This window comes from Mustela lutreola, chromosome 2 (assembly GCF_030435805.1).
Source record: "Mustela lutreola isolate mMusLut2 chromosome 2, mMusLut2.pri, whole genome shotgun sequence".
NCBI classification, from domain to species: domain Eukaryota; kingdom Metazoa; phylum Chordata; class Mammalia; order Carnivora; family Mustelidae; genus Mustela; species Mustela lutreola.
Genome location: NC_081291.1, coordinates 124823903 through 124834943, shown reverse-complemented (window position 1 = coordinate 124834943; position 11041 = coordinate 124823903).

The window sequence follows — 11041 nt, the reverse complement described above, 5'->3', positions numbered from 1 at the left end:
ATGCTGAGTGATGTGGAGCACCTTTTCATGTGTCTGTTGGCCATCTGGATGTCTTCTTTGCAGAAATGTCTGTTCATGTCCTCTGTCCATTTCTTGATTGGAATATTTGTTCTTTGGGTGTTGAGCTTGATAAGTTCTTTATAGATTTTGGACACTAGCCCTTTATCTGATATGTCATTTGAAAATATCTTCTCCCATTCTGTCGTTTTTTGGTTTTGTTGACTGCTTCCTTTGTTTGCGCAAAAGCTTTTTTCTTGATGAAGTCCTAATAGTTCATTTTTGCCCTTGCTTCCCTTGCCTTCGGGGATGTTTCTAGGAAGAAGTTCTGTGGTTGAGGTGGAAGAGGTTGTTGCCTGTATTCTTTGTATTATTTTTATACAAGTAAGGTTCTTTTTTTTTAAGGTTCATTTATTTGTTTTAGAGAGAGAGCGCCCCAGGAGGAGTGCATGGGCAGAGGGAGAGGGAGAAAGAATCTCAAGCAGACTCCCCACTGATCACAGAACCCCATGCAGGGCTCAATCTCACAACCCTGAGATCATGACCTGAGCAGAAATCAAGAGTCCTATACTCAATGGACTGAGCCACCCAGGAGGCCCAACCAAGTAAGACTCTTATTAAAGAAAAGGATAAAGTTGCAAAGCACTTAGGGAGCCAAATATGTTACAGGGTGCACAGAGTATTGCTTTTTTGTTTTAAAATAAATGTGCAAACATTTGGTTAAAGAAATGAAACATAGTATGTAGTTCCATAAGCCAGAATAGCCCATAATATGAAAAGGCAAAGAGGACACACAATAGCTATTTCATGGATAGCTAGGATTTATGCAACTCTTCTGCAGAAAAAAAAAAAAAAAGAAAATCGTTCCCCCCAAAATATTGCCTTTTATTCCCAGTCATATAATAATCGGTCCTTGAATTGCAGAATATAATATTTTTATAGAATTTGTTTAAATGGATAGAATCTATAGTTGAGTAGAACAACACAGTACTCTCATTTGGTATTTTGGTGACAAAAATATATTCTTAGTTTGTCTAGTTCTTCAAGTGTTCCTCAATACTTTATATATAACTCCTATTGTTATTAAAGTTCATATTTACTTCTCTTTGAATAATCTTTTTTGGATGACATAAAAATCAAAATATTTTATGATGAAAAGATTCTCAGCTGCTCTTTGAACTTCACTATTGAAGAACTATTGATGTACTATCAGTCGCTAACTGAACATAAAAAATGAAAAAAAGAAAAACTATTTTTTTCTAGAACTGAAAGGCAGCAATAACTTAATTATTTAATTGTTAATATGAGCAACAGATATTTAAACATCTGTTCCTCTTTTCTTGATTTGTGCCTAAAAACAAGCCAACATAAGATTTGGATTAAGGATGTCTAAGTCAAATCACATATAAAGACAGAAACAAATGTTTCTAAAATTCTTTTTTCTCTCTTTTTTGTTGTTGTTGAATAATATTCCACTATGTGTGTGTGTGTGTGTGTGTGTGTGTGTATCTTTTCTATCTATAGATGGATAGTTGGGCTGCTTTCATGTCTTGGCTATTGAAATAATGCTACAATAAACACAGAGGTACATATATCTTTTTAAATTAGTGTTTCATTTTCTTTGGGTAAGCACTCAGTAGTGGAATTGCTGGATCATACAGTAATTCTTTTTTTTTTTTTTTTTTTTTTTTTAGGAATATCCGTGTTGCTTTCCACAATGGCAGCACCAATTTATATTCCTACCAACAGTGAACAAGGATTTCTTTACTCCCTATTCTCACAGAAGTTTGTTATTTCTTGTGGTTTTGATTTTAGCCATTTTGACAGGGGAAGTGATATCCCATTGTGGTCTTGATTTGCATTTCCCTGGTAATTAGTGATACTGAACATCTTTTCATGTGTCTGTCAGCCATCTGTATGTCTTCTTTGGAAAAAGGTCTGCTCATTTCCTCTCTGCATTTTTTTTTAAAGTTTTTATTTTATGTCAATTAGTTCCTCTTAGCTCCTAAGAAATACTAGTTTCAGGTGCATGATATAGTCATTTAACACTTCTATACAACACCCAGTGCTCATCACAAGTGCACTCCTTAAGCCCCATCACCTATTCAACCCATCCCCATATGCACATCCCCTCTGGTAATCATGAGTTTGTTCTCTAAGGTTTAGAATCTGTTTCTTGGTGTGCCTCTCTCTCTCTCTCTTTTCTTCCTTTGCTGATTTGTTTTGTTTCTTAAACTCCACATATAGGGAGATCATATGGTATTTGCCTTTCTCTGTCTTCTTTTGCTTAGCATAAAACTCTCTAGCTCCATTCACATCATGCATCACAAATGGCAAGATTTCATTCTTTTGATGGCTAAGTAATATTTCATTGAATAATTGTATATATTGTATACATACATATGTATGTGCATATACACACATACATATGTCATATATATGACATCTTCTTTGTCCACTTATCTACTGATGGGCATTTGGGCTAGCTCCATAATTTGGTTATTGTAAATAATGCTGCTATAAATATCAGGGTGCATGTATCCCTTTGAATTAGTATTTTTTGGATAAAATACTATTTGGATAAATAATGAAAGTTTTATTTCTTCCTTGCTTATTTGGATGCATTTTATTTCTTTTTGCTGTGTGATTGCTAAGGTTAGGACTTCCACTACTGTGTTAATCAACAGTGGTGAGAGTGGACATCCTTGTTTTGTTCCTGACCATAGAGGAAAAGCTCTCAATATTTCCCCACTGAGGATGACTTAGCAGTGGTTTTTTTATACATGCCCTTTATGATGTTGAGGTGTATTCCCTCTAAACCTACTTTGTTAAGGGTTTTTATCATGAATGGATGTTCTGCATCTGTTGAGACTGGGCAATAGACATTAAGGAGAGCATGTGATGTGATGAGCACTGAGTGTTATATGCAACTGATGAGTCATTGAATACTACATCTGAAACTAATGATGTACTATGTGTTGGTTAATTGAATTTAAATAAAAAAAGAAATGATCATATGCTTCTTATCCTTTTTTTTTTATTAATGTGGTGTATCAAGTTGATTGATTTGCAAATATTGAACCACTCTTGCAACCCAGGAATAAATCCAAGTTGATCATGGGGAATTATTTTTTTTAATATATTGTTTGGTTTCATTTACTAGTATTTTATCCACAATTTTTCATCTGTGTTCATCAGGGATATTGGCTTATAATTCTCTTTTTTAGTGGAGTCTTTATCTGGTTTTGGTATCAGAGTAAGGCTGACCTCATAGGTGAATTTCGAAGTTTTCCTTTCTTTTCTTTTTCTTTCTTTTTTTTTTTTTTTGGAATAGTTTATTAGGAGTTTTTTTTTTTTTTTTAAATTACTGATTCAATTTCTTTGCTGTTTATCTGTCCAAGTTTTCTATTTCTTCTTGTTTCAGTTTTGATAGTTTATATGTTCATAGGAATTCATTTATTTCTTCCAAGCTGTCCAGTTTGTTGGCATATAGTTTTTCATAATAGTCTAATATGATCATTTACATTTCTGTGGTGTTCATGGTTATATCTCCTCTCTCATTTGTGATTTTATTTATTTTGGTCTTTCTTTTTTTTTCCTCTATCTCTCTCTTTGGTAAGTCTGGATAGAGGTTTGTCAATTGTATTAATTTTTTCAGAGAACCAGATCCTGGTGTCATTAATCTGTTCTACTAGTTTTTTAGTTTCTGTATCATTGATTTATGCAATAATCTTCATTATTTCCACCTTCTGCTGGCTTCAGGCTTTGTTTCTTATTCTTTTTCTAGCTACTTTAGGTTTAAGATTAGGTCATTTAATTGAGATTTTCTTGCTCCTTGAGGTAGGCCTGTATCTCTGTATATTTCCCTCTTAAGACCACTTTTGCAGCAACCCAAGGTTTTGGACTATTATTGTGTTTCCATTTTCATTTGTTTCCATGTATTTTTTAACTTCTTTGATTTCCTGGTTGACCCATTCATTGTTTATTAGCATGTTGTTTAACTTCCATGTATCTGTGGACTTTACAGGTGTTTTCTTGTGGTTGACTTATAGTTTCATAGTGCTGTAGTCAGAAAAGAGACATGGTATGATTTCAACTTTTTTGTATTTGTTGAGGCCTGTTTTGTGACCTAATATGTGATCTCTTCTGGAGAATGTTCTGTGTACACTTGGCAAGAATGCATATTATGCTGTTTTAGGATGGAATGTTCTGAATATATCTGTTAAGGCCATCTGGTCCAATGTGTCATTCAAAGCCGTTGTTTTTTTGTTTATTTTTTTTTTAGATGATCTCTCCATTGGTGAGAGTGAGATGTTAAAGTCCCCTACCTACTATTATTGTATAACCATCAGTGAGTTCCTTTATGTTCACTATTACTTGTTTTATTTATTTGGGTGCTCCATATTAAATGTAGATATGTTATTGATAGATATGTATTTACTGCCTTTTTATAACTTACTTTGTCATTGTCTCTGGAGGCTTTCTTTGATCCTTTCTTCTCTTTGTCACTTTTGGTCTTTCCTTGCATTCAAAGAATCCTCTTTAATATTCTGTGTAAGGTTGGTTTAGTGGTCACAAATTCCTTTAGTTTTTGTCTGGGAAACTCTTCATCTCTCCTTCTATCCTGATTGATAGCTTTGCCAGATAGAGTATTTTTGGCTGCAGATTTTTTCCCACTCAGCACTTTGAAGATATCATGCCACTCCCTTCTGGCTTGTCAAGCTTCTGTTGAGCTCCAGCTAGACTAATGGATTTTCCTTTGAAATGTAAGGACTTCTTTGGTCTTGCTGATTTTAAGACTTTTTCTTTGTCACTATATTTTGCAAATTTAATTACAATATATCTTGGTGTTGGCCTGCTTTTGTTGATTTTGATGGGAGTTCTCTGTGCCTCCTGGATCTGGATATCTGTTTCCTTCCCCAGATTAGGGAAGTTTTCAGTTATTATTTCCTCAAATAAATTTTCTGCCCCCTTTTATCTCTCTTCCTCTTCTGGAACTCCTATAATATTATTATATTTCATAGAATCACTAATTTCCCTAAGTCTACTCATATGTTGTATATTTCTTCTTTCTTTCTTTTGTTCAGCTTCATTATTCTCCATTATTTTGTCTTCTAGGTCACTGATTCATTCCTCTGCATCTTCCAGCCTACTATGCATTGATGAAACCTATTTCCACATTCATTTATTGCATTCTTCAGCTCTGATTGATTTTTTTTTTAATTCTTCTATCTCTGTTGTAATGGTCTCATTGATGTCTTCTATTGTTTTCTCAAGCCCAGTGAGTATATTTATGATTGTGGCTTTAAATTCTCCATCAGGCATGTTACATACATATACATACATATACATATGTATATGTATGTATATGTATGTATACATACATATGTATATAACACAGAGAAGAAGACAGAGACTTCGACAAAATGCCAAGATGGAGGAATTCACCTCATATGAAAGAACAAGATACGACCATGGCAAGAGATCTAAGTGAAATATATATATATATACATATATATACACATATATATATACATACATATATATACATATATATTTCATATATATACATATATATATTTCACATATACATATATACATATATATATTTCACATATATATACATATATACATATATACATATATACATATATACATATATATTTCACATATATATATACATATATACATATATACATATATATATTTCACTTAGATCTCTTGTATATATATATACATATATACATACATACATATACATATATATACATATATACATATATATATTTCATATATATACATATATATTTCACATATATATACATATATACATATATATACATATATATATTTCACTTAGATCTCTTGCCATGGTCGTATCTTGTTCTTTCATATGAGGTGAATTCCTCCATCTTGGCATTTTGTCGAAGTCTCTGTCTTCTTCTCTGTGTTAAAAAAGATAGCTATAGACACATAGACCAGTGGAAAAGGGTAAAGAGCCCAGATATGGACCTTCAACTTATGGTCAAATAATCTTCAACAAAGCAGGAAAAGATATACAGTGGAAAAAAGCCCATCTCCTCAGGTTCCTGAGTGGCTCAATTGGTTAAGCAACTACTTTCAGCTCAGCTCACGATCCTGGAGTCCCAGGATCGAATCCTGAATCAGGCTCCCTGCTTGGCAAGGACTCTGCTTCTCCCTCTGACCCTGCCCCTTCTCATACTTTCTCTTTCTCTCATTCTCTCTTTTCAAATATATAAAAATCTTTTTTAAAAAAGTCTCTTCAATAGATGTTGTTGGGAAAATTGGACAGATATGTATAGAAGAATGAAACTCAACTATTCTTTTACACCATACACAAAGATAAACTCAAAATGGATAAAAGACTTCACTGTGAGGCAGGAATCTATCAAAATCTTAGGGGAGAACATAGGCACTAACCTCTTCAACACTGGCCACTGCGACTTCTTTCAAGACATTTCTGGCCACAGTGACTTCTTTCAAGACATTTCTCCAAAGGCAAAGGAAACAAAAGTGAAAATGAACTTTGGGAACTTCATCAAAATCAAAAGCTTCTGCACAGCAAAGGAAACAATCAACAAAACAAAGGGTCAAACCACGGAATTGGAGAAGATATTTGCAAATGACACTATAGACAAAGGGCTGATAACCAAGATCTATAAAGAACTCCTCGGGGTTCCTGGGTGGCTCAGTGGATTAAGCCTGTGTCTTTGGCTCAGGTCATGATCTCAGGGTCCTGGGATTGAGCTCACATCAGGCTTTCTACTCAGCAGGGCGCCTGCTTCCCCCTCCCCCTCCGCCTGCCTCTCTGCCTACTTGTGATCTCTGTCTGTCAAATCTTAAAAAAAAAATCCTCAAACTCAACACACACAAAACAGATAATCATGTCAAAAAATGGACAGAACACAAGAACAGACTCGGCTCCAAAGAAGACATACAAGTGGCTAACAGTCACATGAAAAAATGTTCATCATTAGCCACCAGGGAGACTCAAATCTAAACCAAATTAAGATACCACCTTACACCAGTCAGGATGGCCAAAATCAACAGGACAGTAAACAAGTGTTGGAGAGGATGTGGAGAAAGGGGAATACTCTTACACTGTTGGTGGAAATGCAAGTTGGTGCAGCCACTTTGGAAAACAGTGTGGAGATTCCTTAAGAAATTAAAAATAGAGCTACCCTATGACCCTGAAATTGCACTACTGGGTATTTACTGCAAAGACACTGATACAGTGAAAAGAAGGGCCATATGTATCACAATATTTATAGCAACAGTGTCCACAGTCATCCAACTGTGGAAAGAGCCAAGATGCCCTTCAACAGATGAATGGATAAAGAAGACATGGTCCATATATACAATGGAGTATTCTGCCTCCATCACAAAGGATAAATACCCAACTTTTGTAACAACATGGATGGGACTGGAGGAGATTATGCTGAGTGAAATAAGTCAAGCAGAGAGAGTCAATTATCATATGGTTTCACTTACTTGTGGAGCATAAGGAGTAACACAGAGGACACTGGGAGGTGGAGAAAGTTAGTTGGGGGAAATTGGAGGAGGAGACAAACCATGAGAGACTGTGGAGTCTGAAAAACAAACTGAGGGTTTTGGATGGAAGAGGGGTGGGGGGGGGGGTTGGATGAGCCTAGTGGTGGGTATTAAGGAGGCATGTACTGCATGAAACACTGGGTGTTGTGCATAAATAATGAATTTTGGAATACTGGGAAAGATTGATTAAATTAAAAATAAAAATGAATAAATAAAATAAATTATGGGGATGTAATATACAGCATAGGGAATATAGTCAATAATATTGTAATAAAATTTGTATGGTGATGGGATGGGAACTAGATTTACTGTGCGAACTATTTAATAATGTAAAAAACTTTCAAATCACCATGATGTACACCTATAACTAATATATTATATTTCAATAAAAAAAAAGAAAATACAGTTATATGTCCTACTCCTGAAAGTGATAGCCTAATGTAGAAGGAGAAGAAGTCAAGTAGTGCCCAAGGGCTGGCATTTCAAGGAGTGTCACTGGTGTCTATCACATAAGCTCTGCTGTTTTATTTTGTATCCTTCAGATCAGTCATCAGCAGAGATTCTCCTTGCCTGCTTGGCCAGTGTTTGGCTCCTGGCCTGAATGTGGTATGTTTTAACTAGGTGTGCTCTGATCTGCTTATGAAATGAGATCTGACACCAAATCCACCAGGATTGAGGTCCTGCAGAACTCTCTGGCTGGGAGAAGTGGTGTGGGAAGGGAGATCTGCTGGTATTCTTAGAGAGGAGTTCACCACACTAAGACTGAGGCAAGCCTGACTGAAAAGGACAGCCCTATCAGAACAGAGGTGGTGGGGTTTGGTGTAAGTAAGTTAGGCAACCAGTGTTAGTGCTGAACTGATTACTTTAGTGACTCTGTGTTTATGCTCAATGGCAGGGAAGGAAAACGTTACCAAACATCTCCTTAGTTTCTGGAGAAGCATCTCTGTGAATGCTGCTTCTTGGGGACATACTCTAAGAGAAGTGAAGAATCTCCCCACTGGGTGCTCCAGTCATTTTTCAGATCACTGTTTTCACACTCTATGTCCCCAGTTTGTTTGCCTGCCCTCTCTCTAGGATCAGGACAGTGCCCTCTAGCCTTTATCCCAGCCAAACACACTGACTTTTAAAAACTCCAGGCTTTAAGCCTCACTGGTTGCAAAAACTCATGAAATTCAGCCCCTCTCAATTTCTAGGTCAATGGCTTTGGGAAAATGTTCTTTTGCATTCCCCTGTGTGCTTCCCGCCCCCCCCCCCCATTTTTCTCCACTATAGCTCCCTCCCCTCCACAACACTCCAGGTTCTCCCCTAAACTGTATCTCTGTACTTCCTTTTTTCAATGTGGCCTCTTCTTTCCCTTTTTTTTTGTGGAGTTTCTTCTGTCGATCTTCAGGTTGGCTTCTGGGGTATTTAGGATGATTTGAAAGTTACCTACTTATGTTTGTGGGATGAGATGAGCTCAGGGTTCTCCTATACTGTGGCTAACTTCCTCTCTACTCTGTGCATTTTAATTGGGTTATTTGTGGGTTTTTGTTTTGTTTAGTTTTGTTTTTAAGGTGTTGAGTCATATAAGTTCTTTATATATTTTGGATATTAACCCCTTATTGGATATAGCATTTTCAAATATCTTCTCCCATTCAGTTGGTTGCCTTATAAAGTTTTGTTGATGGTTTCCTTTGCTGTAAATTTTTTTTTATTTTGATATAGTCCCAATAATTTAATTTTACTTTTGTTTCCCTTGCCAGAGGAAACACAGGAAGAAAAATGTTCCTATGGCCAATGTCAAAGAAATTAGTGGCTTTGTTTTTTTCTAGGAATTTTATGGTTTCAGAGTTCACATTTAGAACTTTAATCCATTCTAAGTTTATTTTTTGTGTATGATGTAAGAAAATGATTCAGTTTCATTCTGTTGCATGAATGAGTTTTGCAGTTTTTTCAGTTTTCCTAGCACCATTTGTTGAAGAGACTATCTTTACCCCATTGCATATTCTTGTCCCCTTTGATGTAGATCAATTGACCCATGTGAGCATGGGTTTATTTCTGGACTTTCTACTCTGCTCCATTGATTTGTGTGTCTATTTTTATGCCAACACCATTTTGCAGTTCTGCAGTATATTTTGAAATCTGGGATTGTGATACTTCTAGCTTTGTTCTACTTTTCCCAAATTGATTTGCTTTTTCAAGCTAGTGGCTCCATGCAAATTTTAGGATTATTTGTTCTAGCTCTATGAAAAATGTTGTTGGTATTTTGAGCAGGACTGCATTAAATCTGTAGATTCCCTTGGGTAGTATGGACATTTTTAACAATGTTGGTTTCATGAGCATGGAATATCTTTCCATTTATTTGTGTTGCCTTCAATTTCATTCATTGATGTTTTACAGTTTTTGGAGTACAGGTCTTTCACCTCATTTGTTAAGTTTATGCCTAGACATTTTATTCTTTTTGGTGCAATTTTAAATGGAATTTTTTCCTAATTTTTTTTTTCTGCTACTTCATTATCAGTGTATAGAAATACAACAGACTTTTGTATATTACTTTTTTGTCCTGGAATTTATTAAATTCAGTTACAGTAGCTTTTTGGTGGAATCTTCATTTTTTCTATATATACAAATCTTGTCATTTGCAAATAGTGAAAGTTTTACTTCTCCCTTACCAATTTATATGCCTTTTATTTCTTTTCCTTGTCAGATTGCTATAGCTAGGATTTCTAGTACTACATTGAATAACAGTGGTGAGTGTAGACATCTTTGTCTTATTCTAGATCTTAGAGAAAAAGTTCTCAATTTTTCACCATTGAGTTTGAACTTAGCATCTCAGCTAAGTGTAATCACTTTACACTTTTCAAAATGGCTAAAATTAAAACACAAGAAACAAAAAGTCTTGGAGAGACTGTAGAGAAAAAGAAAGCTTATGCACTCATGGTGGGAACAGAAACTGGTGCTTCCCCTGTGGAAAACAATAAGAAGTTTTCTCAAAAACTTAAAAATATAATTACTATATGATTTAGTTATTTGACTACTAGGTGTTTACCCAAAGAAAATAAAAATACTAAATTGAAAAGATATATGTACCTCTGTGTTTATTGCAGCATTATTTACAGTAGCTACTATATGGAAGCAGCCCAGTGTCCACCCACAGAAGAATGGATAAGGAAGTTTACACACACACACACACACACACACACACACAGGAATATTTTTCAGCCATAAGAAAAAGAATGGAATCTTGCCATTTACAACAACATGGATGTACCTTAAGGGTATAATGCTAAGTGAAATAAGTCAATAAGAGAAAATCAAATTTCAAATGATTTCACTTGTATGTCCAATGTAAGAAAAGAATGAACAAAGAAAAAAAGATGAAAAACACAGACTCAAATATTGAGAACAAACTAGTGGTTGCCAGGGAAAGTATGGGGGGAGCAATGGATGAAACAGATAAAAGGGATTAAGAATGTTCTTTTCTTAGGGGTGC